This window comes from Gigantopelta aegis, chromosome 14 (genome assembly GCF_016097555.1).
Source record: "Gigantopelta aegis isolate Gae_Host chromosome 14, Gae_host_genome, whole genome shotgun sequence".
NCBI classification, from domain to species: Eukaryota; Metazoa; Mollusca; class Gastropoda; order Neomphalida; family Peltospiridae; genus Gigantopelta; species Gigantopelta aegis.
Genome location: NC_054712.1, coordinates 7562 through 23749, shown reverse-complemented (window position 1 = coordinate 23749; position 16188 = coordinate 7562). Strand labels below are relative to the sequence as shown.

Genomic DNA, 16188 nt, shown 5'->3' with positions numbered 1-16188 from the left:
TTCCTATTTATTGCACGAGTTTATTTTGCGCAAGAATATATTACCACGAGACCGCACTGTTACCCCCGTTTTTTTTTTTAATGTTGAAATAGGCCAACAAGTTCGCCTATTGTTAAGCGGCAATCTCATTGAATTCGAGTTCGGTTATGTGAACCAAGACCGTAACAGCCGAGGACTACGTATATTATAACCTTAATGCAAAATGATTACGATTATTATTTAATCCCGTTGCCATAGAAATAAATCAACGTTCGGCCATACAGTGTTAAAATACTATCATTATGCCAAACACCAGTAATTTAAAATTTACTAATGTCTCAAAGTTTCTTTTCATACAATCTAAAAACACTACTCATTATAATAAATAATATGGTGGTATATTTAGTACACACACATTTTTTTTTCTAAATTTAAAAAATACTAAACTTCAACTTACATCTGGAAATCTGGAATTGCTTTGGCAAGTGGTTAACTTAATATCTTGAATTGTCAGCATATTATCTCCAGATTTTGATTATAATGTCAAGCTCTCGAGCTTTTATCATGGCTATTTGCCACTGAAGGTACTTACACATTGACAAAACATACGTATAGCATTCGACAATAAAATTTGAAAGCTCAAGATAATATTGTTCAGTCCTCAACATCAATATAATAAGTGGAGATCTCAACATAACGCCCACTTTCCATTAACAGTATCTGCGTACGGAAACGTGCATTTTCATATCTACATTTTCGTAATTTGACGTCATCAAAGTACTTTTAAGTTACAAGTAACATCAATCGAGTGTTTTTTCTACGCACTGTTGAATGCACACTCGAATTATTATCTCGAGCTCTCGACTTATTGTCTTGAGTGCATTACTGATTATCTCAAGCGCTCGACATCATTTCATGTTCAACTTATTATCTCGAGCTCTTGACTTATTATCTCGAGCTCTCGACTTATTGTCTTGAGTGCATTACTGATTATCTCAAGCGCTCGACATCATTTCATGTTCAACTTATTATCTCGAGCTCTCGACTTATTATCTCGAGCTCTCGACTTATTATCTTGAGTGCATTACTGATTAGGCCGAAAAAAAAATATTACTTGTTTCCTATTACATGCTGGAAAAATATAGGGTAGGTAGGTAGGAAAAACATTTTATTTTGGAAAATAATTTTATTTATGGATATTAAATAAAGGTGTTGACTACCGGTATCCAAAATAACCTCTAAATGTATAGAAATAGTTCATAAAAATAAACTCGAATGTAAATGCAGGGGTGCACAAATATGAAATTGTGATAGTTACCCGGTGGGCAACCAGTAGCTGAAGTTTGGTTGCCCAACATCATCTCTTGGTTGCCCACGTATTTCATAAAACGTTTTATGAATATAATTTTGAACTGTCTTTAAAATGAAACTGAAATTTAAAATGTTTTTATTATTATCATTACTTATCAGTTTAGTTTTATTTCTTTTTTAAAATTATTTATCTACAGCTCATCTTCGCTTAGGCTGAAAAAAAGTTTGTTTTGTTTAACGACACCACTGGAGCACTGATTAATTAATCATCGGCTATTGGATGTCAAACATTTAGTAATTCTGACTCGTAGTCATCAGAGGAAACCTGCTACATTTTCCCTAATGCAGCAAGGGATCTTTTATATGCACTTTCCCACAGACAGGAAGGCACATACCACAGCCTTTGTCCGGTTGTTGTGCACTGGTTGGAACGAGAGAAAGAAAACAATCAGCTGAATGGATCCACAGAGGTGGTTCGATCTCGATTGGGCTGTTAGTCATAATACATGATGAACTCAGGGCTCATCCAAGATTAAAAATACCTGTTGCCAAAAAAATTGCCAAATGGGATTTTTATTTGCCATAATGAAAATGTTTTAGCCAAAATTGTTTTGTGTAGTACTGTATAGAGTATTTATATATGAATATGAAACTTGTATCTTTTTCAGCTAATTATGTACAAACTGGAATACATTTGAATAACAAAATTAGCCCCGATCAAAATCAAAGACAGCAATGGGGGTAGGGCAGTTAATATATTACTTTGATTTTTCAGTGGGTGAGGGGAGATATGCAGAGTTGGAAGCCAATGCCCTCTGCAAACACACCCAACATTCTAAGGCCTATGGCATTAATAAAAATCTGAGAGCCAATATTCTTCTTTTTTTTTTTAAACAGTGCTCATTATTTCTGTAAAATAGCAATCTTTATTTTGGTTTGAACTGCTTTTAATTGTATTTTAAAATAACCTATCTATTCCACACCCCAACAATTTCGTAATTTGCGCCATTTTGTTGATTTCCGCGTCGTGTTATATGCTTGTTGTTGATTTCAGCTTGTAAAATACGTAGCCAAAGAATGCTGACTTCACGTTATGACAACTATCCATTTATGTCAACAGGTTTTGATTAAAAAGATAATTAATTAAAATTTTACGGTCTTTTTAAAATCTAGCTAACTTTTGAGATGTCACATCACAGTCAACACATTTATATATATAGCATACTATACGAGTTTTCGCTAGATATCATTTTTACGAAACGAGTGAACTTCCCAAACGTATCCGACCGAATGAAAGTGAGGTCGGATACGTTTGGGAAGTTCACGAGTTTCGTAAACATTATATCTAGCGAAAACGAGTGTGGTATTTTATTTATTACCCTCCTTTAAATCATGCAAATTATGAAAAATAAATAAATCAATCAATCAATTTTGTAGCTTATTTCAAGACCGGATGTTGATTTGCATAACTAACCGGTGCACGACTACGTACCGCCGCATTGAGAAATAGTTCGTTGTACTTCCGCTACTTCTCAGTGACGTTTTCAGGGGAGTGGTGTAGACGTACTTCCCCATAAATTTCCATCGGGTTGCATTTTTTAATTTAAAGAACGCTGTAAGGTACATGCATCAATATATGTTTATTTGGTAGGACTTTCCTTTGGCACTGTCACATAAAAGAACATTATAAATACTTATCATAAATAGAGTTAAGAGTTAGGGTTAGGGTTAGTGAAGTGCCAAAGGAAAGTCCTTCCGTTTATTTTCATATTGGGTGAAAAATGGGTAAAACTAATGCATAATTCCATATTTTAACAAAACGCCCCCAAGAAACAAATGTTCCCGTTACCCCACTGGTTATGCTAATAATGATGAATTCACAAATCACAACTGACAATAATAATTTTTTGACCAAACATCCAACCAATAAGAGAATAACAAGTGTTTTTGCAGTTAAAAACGTGTAGCTTGCAAAAGCAGCTGAGTTCACGGGAAAACTAAAGTTATAACTTTAAGGTCGACGACAGTCACTTTTCGCGCCCTTGTTTTGGCTTTCTTGGTACACAATAAATAGGCCTATAGCATATCTTACCGTAATTTCACTTGAAATCCATATTTCGTAAAAGGTACAATTTTTCAATCACAGAATTTTCTTCAAACACATTCAGGTGCTTCAGTAATGTTCGAAAAAAAAAAATCAATAGGAATTTTGCATTGGATTTTTTCCAGCATTCTTAAAACGGAAACGTCATGTACCCAGTTTGTGGTTATAGCCTTGTTCGATAACGTTGAGTTATTTCCCCTGAAAATTGACCTCCCTTGTAAGAACTCTTCAATAAAAAAAGTTTAAAAAAATGATTGGCGATTAACATCTGACGCTTGGAATGCTGAAAGGTTCGAAATATGTTGAAATCCACAGAAAAACAACGACATTATTGCTGTATTTGCTCGAATTATACAGGGAAGATTGTCAACGGCCTGACCATTCAATTGCAGAGATTTCCGGCCAATGTCATACTTAAGCGATCGTGGCTTCGGCGAATTAAATTAGTGTATGGGAACTATTCCAACAGTAACAATGATCGGCTTTCTTCTGTTCATTTTCCGGGCGGAAGGAAAACGAAGATCAACAATATTCCTAGTATATTTGAGGGAAAAACTTTCAGAACATTGACAGTAAGTATATTATATTTTAATACGGTCGTTCGTTAAATTAATGTCACACAAGAACAAAAAACAAAAACAACCAGGTGTGTCTGCCTTTACAAGGAAGAGATTTCAATGCAAAATTTATTCCTGGAAAAGTATAAAATATATAATTTTTTGTAATGTTAGTTTTAAGCTGTAATCTTTTTCGAAAATAGAAATGAGTGTTTAAGCTGATTTACTATTTATATTTTAATTAGTTTTGTAATATTCATCAATTTATAGTGATAATAGTCTAACATATTTTCACCCATTAATAAAAATACAATGTAGTTATTGGAATTTTACATTTAAAAAACCCAGTTCAAATCAAGGCGTCATTATTCCATTAAATAATGATGTGATTATACAGTATTCATTAAATGTTAAAAAATATATACATATAGAAAACAATCCAATTTTACAAGTACCGGTACTGAAATACTCATACATTTTTAATGTAGAAATTTTCAGTCATGGCGGTTTTACTTTTCAAATCTGGCATTTCCAATATAGTTCAACATTATATATGCAGTGTTGTTGTTTTCTTTCTGGAGTGTGTAAACAGTAATAATCAATTTGCATTGACCACTCATGAATGTTTTGAATACATGATGGTTCCATCAGTTAAAATTTTGACTAGAGAAATACGATTCCCTCAATTGTAGATCTTTGGTTTTCAGATATCACACACCAAACGTGTGCTGGCAATACTAATTTAACAACATTCTTCTTCAGCCATGTCCTTCCTTTGTGCCTGTTTTCAAATATTACATAAATTACACAGAACACACACATCTTAACTAACAGTACTAACACTAAACCAATTTTTGTTTTAGTCTACAACAGATGAGAGCACAGACATTCATCTAAATGCTGTGCAAGAAGCAGACCCTACAAATCCAGACAACGTCAACGACCTGCAAGACAACAATGAACCAGGACCTGTATTACAAACAGATGAAAGTGCGCTTAACACTTGTCAGATTTCATGATTATTTTGGACCAGTGCAATCAGATGATGTTACTCATTTTGTAAACAAAAATGGACAAACAGATGCTATTTTAGTTACAAATTGTTCTTCACAAACATGTATTTCTTATGAAGATATTGGCACCCAAACAGATTTTGTACATATACTCAGTGAACCTTTGCAACCAATACCACACATTCTGAACACAGTCAATCACGTAGCTATCCAAACAATGAAACCTGACATAACGATTGAAGACATCGGTAACAGGGATGACAATGTCATGTTTTACACTGGGGTTCCCAATGGTGCAACATTTGCGTTGTTGTTTAATGAAATGCATGATATGTATGATGTTCATGATGAAAGAAAGGGTGGAAGACCTCGTAATCTTCGACTCATTGATGAGTTTTTTATGGTATTGATGCGTCTTCGACTGGGATTGCTCATTGAAGACCTAGCAGACAGGTTTAAAATTTCTAAAGGAACATGCAGTGTCATTATATCAAGATGGGTTAACTACCTGTACATAAAACTTTCATTTCTGCTCGTTTGGCCTACTCGACAGGTGAATTTGGAAACAATGCCAAAGCAGTTTAAATTCAAATATCCCAACTGTAGAGTGATAATTGACTGCACCGAACTTTTCACACAAACTCCCCAATCACTAACAAATAAAACATTAATGTATTCCTCTTACAAATCCCACATGACATACAAAGCATTGTTGGGAATAAATCCACGTGGGATAATTACATTTGTGTCCTGTCTGTGGTCAGGAGGTATAAGTGACAAACAGTTAACAAAACGATGTGGAATTCTGGACTTGTGTGAGAGGGGCGATTCTATTATGGCTGATAAGGGCTTTCTTATATCTGATTTAACAACACCAAGAGGAATAAGGCTTATCATTCCTCCTTTAAAATACACACGATTTACCAGGCGACAAGTGGAGGAAACTCGAAGAATTGCAAATCTAAGAATACATGTAGAACGAGCTATGGAAAGAGTAAAAAATTTCAGGATTTTGCAAGGGGACATACCAATTACGTTATCGGGACAAGTTTCCAAACTTTGGAAGATATGTGCTTGTCGTTCCAATTTACAGCCTCCACTTGTAAATGACAATTAGCAAAACACGACCACTTCGTAGCAGTCCGCCAGTCGTGACACCATTATCAGAGTGTTTATCGTTATCTAGCACAGTAAATCCAGTGCGAAGGACAGCGCCTCACTTGCACAGAACAGAAGTTGATTATTCTAAATGCTTATATATTAAAAATATTCCAGAGACTGCGGCTTTAACTGTATTAAGCATTTGCTGGGGGGGGGGGGGGAGAAATACTGAGATCACATTTTTATGAAGCACCATTTAGATTTCAAAAGTAAGATTGTGCTTGTACCAGATAATTAAATTTGGATAATCTAAATCAGTAAAGTGAGTAACAAAACAAATTAAATATTACTTAATACAACTTCAAACCACGTTTAACACGTTCTGAGAACAATTCTGGAATTACTGCTTTCAAATAAAAACTGTTAATTTTGTTCAAACAGTTTTCCCAAAATTTAATGTCAAAATAAATGCTTTGCAGAGAATCTCCTCTCAGTGTCCACACGAAAAAGTCACAAACGTTTCTTTGGCACACTGTCATCTGTCCCTGAATTTGATAATGGTATGAATGATTTTTTTTAAACATTATTTTACCATCGACAAAATGGCAGTAAAAGTCTTTTTCCATGCTAGCTTCTGCGGGTGTCTTAAAGCGGTATTTAAATGGACATTTTATTTCAACCAGGCCCTTATCATGGCAGGAGCATTAAACTAGTCCATCTGGGCTACTTCCGAGATGTGGGTATTTAGGATTTACATGCAGGCCACATTTAGTTACTTCTAAATCACTATGTTTTTGGTTCATTTTCTTGGTGTAAACTCTGAGAGCCGCAGCCTCGTGGGACTGTCCCCATCGAACACTAGCTGTGTTTACATCCCCATTGTATCCAAAGAGTGTACCAATTAGGTTTTCTGGGGAGGTGGTTTCTTTGGTTTTACATACCAATCCAAAATTAGATGTGGTAATCCTACCAACTCTAGCCTGCTGCCACTGAGAAGATTTTGCCTGCTGTTGTGTCTGCTGTTCAATTGAGGCACAGTCACTTTCAGAAATTTTCAAATTATGAAAATATTGGCTAAAGGTAGCCTGACATTGTTCAGAGGCCAAATTAACTGAGTTCTTGAACAGAAAATCGATATTGTGAAGTGGAGGAATTTCTTGTTCAATCACTGGTATGGAAAATGCATTCCCATAAAGCCATGCTGCATGTTTATTACATGATTGTAATGTCCTGCTGAAATGTTCAAGATTTACTGGTGTAACATTTGTGGCTGATGTACATGTACTCCCACTTGTGTGTAACTGAATGTTTCTAGCATTTCCTTCACCTGCTACGTCAGAAAATTTATGTTTTTTGAAAACAATATCCTCAACCCTATTCGGACTTGGTCTTCTTTTTCTGGGCTCGTTCCACTTGCATTTCATGGATGTAGATGCATGCAGTCCATCTATTTGACTCTTAGAAATGTCCACAAGTGCATACAGCAGAGCTGCTGTGATTACATGATTCACCTTCACTGAAATGAAGAATTAATTAATTTTACATAAGGGCTAATGCATATACATATATGGTATCCAGTCAATTTGTACCATAGTCATTTCGTACCCAATTTTACCATTTCGTACCCTGGTCAATTTGTACAACAATGAATTGGTCATTTCGTACCATAGCGAATTGGTCATTTCGTATCACAGTCATTATGTACTACACAAATTTGTTTTTATAGCTGCATATATATTAACTGAAAGATCAAGAATCGACAACGATATTGGCAATTCAAAGAGGGAATAATTAAATATTGACGTACAATTTAAAGTGTGTGTGTGTTTGGTATGTATGAACATGCATATATCCTAAGGCATCGAGTACCTCTTTTAAAAGTTCCATACCTTTCAATTGAATCAATAGAAAAATCATGCATCTACCCTTGGTATATACATCGTAACATGTAAATATAAGAATAATTGATCTTTCGATCACACTGAACAAGAAGATATGTTTTTCATTAACCTTTCTCTTAATATTAGGTACGAAATAGTAAATATAAGATACGAAATGACTATGGTACGAAATGACCAAAGACTGAAAGTGCAAAATTACCTTGGTACGAAATGACTGTGGTACGAAATTACCATGAAATATGGTACAAAATGGATGGCACGAAATGAGTAGTAACCAAATATATACATGTATAATTTTGTATATGTACATGTCACTGATAGCTACCCAACAACTGGCATGAAAACTAAATTGCTCCAATTCTGGGCCAAATATTGTAATATATTAGACTCCATTGTAAAATAGTAACTTAGATGACTTACTGATGAAGAGTGTTTGTATTAATGTAACTACAAATTTGACTGCCTCACCAAAAGAACTGAAAAGTATGATTTACATATATCTATAAAAAAAAAAAAATTATATAAAAATTACATTGTAGATTCGATGCCACTGTGAATGTTTTTTGTTGTTTTGTGTTCCTGGAGGATTAGAGAATAAAGCCAATAATACAGTTGGTTAATAATGCAATTGTCCACTACTCACATGTATTTTTCGGAATCCAGTCAATTCGTACCATAGTCATTTCGCACCCAATGTAACATTTCAAATTAAGTTATAAAAACAAATAATTTTACATAATTCATGACCACAATTGTTATGACTTAGTCACAAAATTCAACATATTTTTTATATGATATGAAACGACCAAATAATATGGTACAAAATGGTAAAAATTTACTATGGTACAAAATGACCAAAGACCGGTGGTACGAAATGACTATGGTACGAAATGACAAGTATTCTATTATATTATTATTATTATTACGTGTAGGCCTGCCTGTGATGACTGAAATAAATCATGCACATCAAAATATATGCAGCCAATATTATTGTATCTTGTGTTGTTGTTATTATTTATATACAGAAATTATTCTTACCCTGCACTGCAACTGCATCCTGCTGAGTGAACATGTCCAGATATTTTCGACAGGGACAGCCACACATCATAGTCGGGTTTCTCCTTTTCATTCTTGGTCGGGTATGATGGGATTACTTAACATTTTACAAAACAATGGCTACATTTTTCAGATATCTTGTGGTATTTCACACTATGAACATGGCGATCTTCGTAGAAAACTTTGGCTTTCAAAGCTGTTTGCTTTTAAGTAATCATGATCAAAAGTCCTTTGACAATTTAAAACAAGGTAGTTATAAAGATCTTTGTCTGTGAATTTTGGTAAGTCGTTTAGGGAATCTAACCAATTTGGTAATCGAGAAGGATCTGGTAAACTTTCACCCAACGGGGTTTTAAACTTCGTTACTTCTCGGTGGCCCGCATTCTCTTTGTCCGTCTGTTGGATTACTTTTAATGGTTTTAGTCCTAAATCAAGCACTCCTTTCGCCCGTCTAACCAGTTCTGGCTTATTCCCGCTGACTTGTTCACCGCGATCTCTCAAAAACGTGTCTTTAGTTCTCGAACACTGGATACATCAGAATTGAACGCTTGAGTAAACGCTTTGTCAGCCATTAAACATGTTGGCGACTTAATCACCGGAAACTCCAATGAATAGTTTTTTTTACAGGAGATTACGTTGGTAGGGGACTTAACTCACGTTATCGAACAAGGCTATTGTAAGGAGGTGCAAAGTGACGTCATTGGAATTCTGACGTCATTCAAATTTAGGTATATTATTACAATGCATTGCCACATTAAAATAAAAACTGGTCTACTAACCCCTGTTAAATTTCTACAACAAGCAAACAACGCTGTTTACAGGTCGGTATATTTTACTTTTTCATAATTCTACAAAAAATATTATTTTAAGTTTAAAAAAATAAAAAACTACCTTTCGAGTTGCCAAATAAACAAAATCGGTAGCAGACGATACATGTTTACGATATTTTATTTGTGCATTTTATTTTTCAAGGCGTATATAGCTTTGTTTATAGAAATAATACATATATACAATATTCAATTTTATTTATTTTATATATTTTATTATTATTTTTAATTTAAATGTCTCGCGACATCCGATGAATGAATGAAATATATAGTAAAACTTGTGGAATGTTGACAACGTAATTTTTCATGAATGAAAAAAAAAGTCCCGGTAGACTTACTGCTTCATTGTCAACCAATGAAAAAACGTACATCCGGTACGACCCTCGTGGTGCGTACCGTATTTGTACGACACCGCTATACGTTCACCATGTGGGTGATAAAATATTTTATCTAACAAATACCATTATTATTGTAAACTAATTGTATTCAGTGTACGTTTAACCGCAATTTGTATAAATAATGCATGTTCCTTTCCCGCGATCGCGAAATGCATGAGTGCGAAATTAACAAAGACAACATAAATAAACAAAAGAAACAGCAGTTAAGTATTCATTAATGCGAACAACTATTTGGTGGTGGGGGTTTTTTCTTACAAATTTACATCAAGATTTACTTGCGTGTAATCGTATTGTTTAATGTCTGCAACGATGTCTTGACACGTGCAAGTCTCGGCTGACTGTCAAGCGTGACCTATATGCACACTGAGAACTATGCGATTGGTTCCCGACGTGGACATTGGGTTTAACGTGAAGCGCATAAACCAGTTTAGCGGACGTTTTTGTTTTGCTCGTTCTACCTGAACTCGGCCCTAGCCTAATTGTCTTTGGCCCTGAACTAGCATGTGTATTGAAACTGACACGCAATTTCGGTCCGTTTTTATTACTTTGGCTCAGACTTTACAGAGTTAAAATAAAACGCTACAGATTTTTCAGACTTTTCTTGCATACATGTTGCCGTTAAAATTAATAACTGTGGTTATTAAAATAAGCAAACATTGTTATGCTGAATTCTTGATGACACAGCTTCTCGTTACCAGCCGCGAGATCCCTGTTAATATTTGGTATTGTTATTATATGTTAGGTGTCGGATAGATTATGTAACCGATTGTTCACATCGGAAGATAGAAAATGGCTTAGCCAATTTTTTTAGCTCAGAACTGGATGGTTGTTGGTGTAGTTTGTGGCCTTTCACATGTCTTGTGCCCTTTGCTAATAGCCACCATTCTGAAACGTATCTGTCTGCATTGAACTCGTCAAAATCATGCACGGTGGACGCTGAGTGGATGGCAGCGTTAGGGTGGATATTTATATTGCCTGTCAGTCAAGTTATCAGTTTCGATACTTTTGAATTGCCCGTGACTGTCCAAGTGTCGGGAAGTTTTGTTTTTCATTTTACTTGTTTTATGATTTTCTTGGTTGCCCGCAACATATTTTGGTTGTCCCGGGCGCACGGACAGCCGATTTGTGCACCCCTGAAATGCACATTTGAGCATTTACATTCGAGTTTATTTTTATAAACTAGTATAGAAATGCATTATGCAAACCAACAATACCATTGTGATAGTTGTGGAATGTTTTCGTGGAAATCGTTGTTATATTAAAAAAACATTTTTGGATAAACAAAAAAAGTTTTAGGCTCGGCAGGTTCAAATTAGGGTCGGTCGGGTAACCGGAAACAAACAATATTTTATGATACGCCTTATCTCAAGCACTCGACATTATTTCAAATGTTCAACTTATTATCTCGAGCTCTCGACTTATTATCTCGAGCTCTCGACTTATTATCTTGAGCGCATTACTGATTATCTCAAGCGCTCGGCATTATTTCAAATGTTCAACTTATTATCTTGAGCGCATTACTGATTATCTCAAGCGCTGGACATTATTTCAAATGTTCTACTTATTATCTCGAGCTCTCGACTTATTATCTCGAGCTCTCGACTTATTATCTTGAGTGTATTACTGATTACCTCAAGCGCTCGACATTATTTCAAATGTTCAACTTATTATCTTGAGTGCATTACTGATTATCTCAAGCGCTCGGCATTATTTCAAATGTTCAACTTATTATCTCGAGCTCTCGACTTATTATCTCGAGCTCTCAACTTATTATCTTGAGTGCATTACTGATTATCTCAAGCGCTCGACATTATTTCAAATGTTCAACTTATTATCTTGAGTACATTACTGATTATCTCAAGCGCTAGGCATTATTTCAAATGTTCAACTTGTTATCTTGAGTACATTACTGATTATCTCAAGCGCTCGGCATTATTTCAAATGTTCAACTTGTTATCTTGAGTGCATTACTGATTATCTCAAGCGCTCGGCATTATTTTAAATGTTCAACTTATTATCTCGAGCTCTCAACTTATTATCTCGAGCTCTCGACATATTATCTTGAGTGCATTACTGATTATCTCAAGTGCTCGACATTATTTTAAATGTTCAACTTATTATCTTGAGCTCTCGACTTATTATCTTGAGCTTTCGACTTATTATCTCGAGCTCTCGACTTATTATCTTGAGTGCATTACTGATTATCTCAAGCGCTCAGCATTATTTCAAATGTTCAACTTATTATCTCGAGCTCTCGACTTATTATCTTGAGCTCTCGACTTATTATCTTGAGCTCTCGACTTATTATCTCAAGCGCATTACTGATTATCTCAAGCGCTCGACATTATTTCAAATGTTCAACTTATTATCTCAAGCGCTCGACATTATTTCAGATGTTCAACTTATTATCTCGAGCTCTCGACTTATTATCTTGAGCTCTCGAATTATTATCTTGAGCTCTCAACTTATTATCTCAAGCGCATTACTGATTATCTCAAGTGCTTGACATTATTTCAAATGTTCAACTTACAGTGTATTATCTTGAGTACATTACTGATTATCTCAAGCACTCGGCATTATTTCAAATGTTCAACTTGTTATCTTGAGCGCTTGCATGACTTATTATCTCAAGTGCTTGACATATTATCAAAATCGTTTGACTGATTACTCTGAGTGCTCAACCTATAAACTTTTGACTTATTATCACGAGTGTTCAATTTGCCATCTCAAGTGCTTGATTTATTATTTCGAGTGCTCAACTTATTATCCTTAGTCATTAACTTGTTATCTTGCATGTTCGATTTATTATTTCCAGTGCACAACTTATTACCATGAGCTCTCAACTATTTATAATTCGCTTCTTTTTTAATATATTGTGTATTTTTTATCCTGATTTTAATTATATATTTAATATTCTTAATAAAAAAACAAAAAACACACACACCAAAAACCATAATATTAATTTAACAGGGCAGGTGTATGGCCTATCGGGGTGGGGGGGGGGGGGTATGAATTATGTAAGTTTGGTTTGACGTACGAAGGAGAGTCAAGGTGTTTTAGAAATAACACAAATGTACCATTTTGTACCATGAAGAACACGGGGTTTTTTTCTGGACCTAGTTGGTCTGTGCGCCAATACAACTGTGCGCATTGCAAGACTGCCTACACCGAACATAAAACAACATAATGGCGGCCATTATGCCGTAAGCGTCATTTTCATATATGGTAGGCCTATATAATATTATCTACTTACAGTTTTATTTATTTATGAAGTGACTTTTTTAGTGAACACACAAATGGGTGGGGTTTTTTTTATTTATTTTTTATTTGGAAAATACTTTTACTTTTGTTCTCAAGTAAAACCTAATTCAAACTTATAATGGAGGCCGACTTCATTTGTAAAGTGTCTGAATCTCTTTAAACTAAATTAAGTAGACTGTGCCAAATAAATATAATAATATTATTCTGGAACTATAAAATAACATTTACCAATATTTTATTTTTATCCTCTTTTAATTGATTGAGTAAACTTACCTCAAAATATAAAAGATGACAAAATTGAAACTTGAAAGCTCTTTTCTTCGGAACGTGGCAAAAATGTGACGTCATTGACATGGGGTCGTCTGCTTAAACACTACAGTACGCGACACAATACTAACGACGTGTTAAAATTTTATTTTCTTGAGCATTCCAGACAATTTGTGCATGAAAACAAGATTATATTTCCACTGACGTGTAAAAACATAGTGGTGCGGAGGGACGCAGAAAGTGTGGTTATTTCTACGTCCGGATCTTGTTACATACCCTGTAGGCCTATATAGAGTTGGAATTCAAAACTTGTGGCACCATGTTTCAATCGTTTCTCAACCAAAATAGTGCAACAAATGGACACATAAAGCATGTATAACCTACCACACTCACTAAATCCTGATTGAAGTGCTTGCGTCATTATGAACAAATTAAATTTTCCAACGACAACCTTAAAAAATATCCCCGCCATTTTAAATGTGAGTCGGCGGCTTCCCTTCAAAATGACGTATTTTCACTCAAAGGACCATATACTGTGTAATATTTCTTATTTTTTATTATTTACAATAAAAAGTTATGTGTGATTTTATTTTATTTTATTAATTAAACAGACCTACGTAATTTGTTAGCACATGCGCCATGCATTAATTGGTTCAGGCAGTGTAGCTATGTAGAATAGCACATGCGCCATGCATTGATTGGTTCAGGCAGTGCAGCTATGTAGAATAGCACATGTGCCATGCATTCATTGGTCCAGGCAGTGCAGCTATTTAGAACAGCACATGCGCCATGCATTGATTGGTTCAGGCAGTGCAGCTATGTAGAATAGCACATGTGCCATGCATTGCGCCATGCATTGATTGGTTCAGGCAGTGCAGCTATGTAGAATAGCACATGCGCCATGCATCGATTGGTTCAGGCAGTGCAGTTATGTAGAATAGCACATGCGCCATGCATCGATTTGTAGAATAGCACATGCGCCATGCATCGATTGGTTCAGGCAGTGCATTTATGTAGAATGGCACATGCGCCATGCATCGATTGGTTCAGGCAGTGCATTTATGTAGAATAGCACATGTGCCATGCATCGATTGGTTCAGGCAGTGCAGCTATGTAGAATAGCACATGTGCCATGCATTGATTGGTTCAGGCAGTGCAGTTATGTGTTCAGTGTTACAGTGTTCGTTGCTGTGGCAGTTCGGTGACGCAAGTGCAGAACCCGGATCTTGTGCTGCAGTTGTTATGCGATGTCTTCCAATTCTGGGCCGATCTTCAGCTGATTGAAACTGCTGGTACCTGTCCCAGAGACGTGAAATGGTGCTCTGGTGGACGTTCATATGGCGTGCGACTGCTGACTGCGATTCACCTGACTGGAGGCGGCCTATTGCAATGTTTCGATTCGGCAGGCTTAGTCTTGGCATCTTGTAACTCGTCTACGTCGAAATTGAAATGAGGCATCATTTCGAGCATTGCAGCTTTAAATACCCATCACTACCCCAATCTTTCCCCCGAGTTTCACGTGCATTCGCCAAAATCTGACCATTTCATGCCGATTTCCTGCAATTGACCCCTCCCTATGACGAGTTAACCACGCCCACCGAGACACGTGATACAAGGTTAGACAAACATTCAATAATGGCTGCCAATTCGCATAGGTCGATAGCAAAATCAACCGATCTGTCGATTACGTTTTTGCCTTAATTTATTTACAAATATCGTTGTTTAATTAAAAAGCCGACAAGAGGAGACATTGAAGTATTTCACTACAGGGTACATTTACGATGACAACGTGATTTAAATCGACGAAACCATTTTTACTTCAGTAAATTTTATCGAAGCACAAGAACCCGGAAGTGAACGTCTAATGCAACCAAAAGAACATTTAAAAAATCCTATGCTAGTTTTTCTTGTCAGAACTGATAAATTAAAATGACTTGTTTGTTTCTTTTTCATCTTAATTTTTGTTGTTGTTGTTCGACTTTTGTATCAATGGAATCCCGATATGCCGAGGAACACGAGAATAGAATGCGCGACGACGACCAGGCCTCGACCCTTTTAAAACCGTCTTTATTTTTGGTCGGGTTGCGTTAAATGTTTTGTTTAAAAAAACAAAAGGGAGGGACGTGAGCAGTAACATTAAAATACAAGGCGTGTGGGAATGCTATCAGTGTACCATAATTTTATGCACGAAAGGTTACAAAACTATAGCAGGATACAGTCGCCTGTGCCAAAATTATGCAGGCAGTGGTTTAGATTGTGGGATTGCGATGTTTATGGGGGTGTATTCTTACATAGCATTGGGGGGGGGGGGGGGGTTCGCCCGAACTCCCCCCCCCCCCCCCCCGAAATCGCTTTTTTTATAATTTAATATATCTGACATTATTATATTTACTCAACATAGAAATATATGCCC

At 35.7% G+C, this 16188-nt stretch overlaps 1 protein-coding gene across 1 annotated transcript in view; it reads right to left on the bottom strand.

Moving 5' to 3' along the window:
• The window catches only part of LOC121388309, a 56501-nt gene extending 42656 nt beyond the window's left edge, over positions 1-13845 (bottom strand). Inside the window, exon 1 of the mRNA XM_041519600.1 lies at positions 13782-13845. The gene's annotated coding sequence lies outside the window, so the exon portion shown is untranslated. The remainder of the gene's footprint in view (positions 1-13781) is intronic.
• Positions 13846-16188: the final 2343 nt, after the last annotated feature.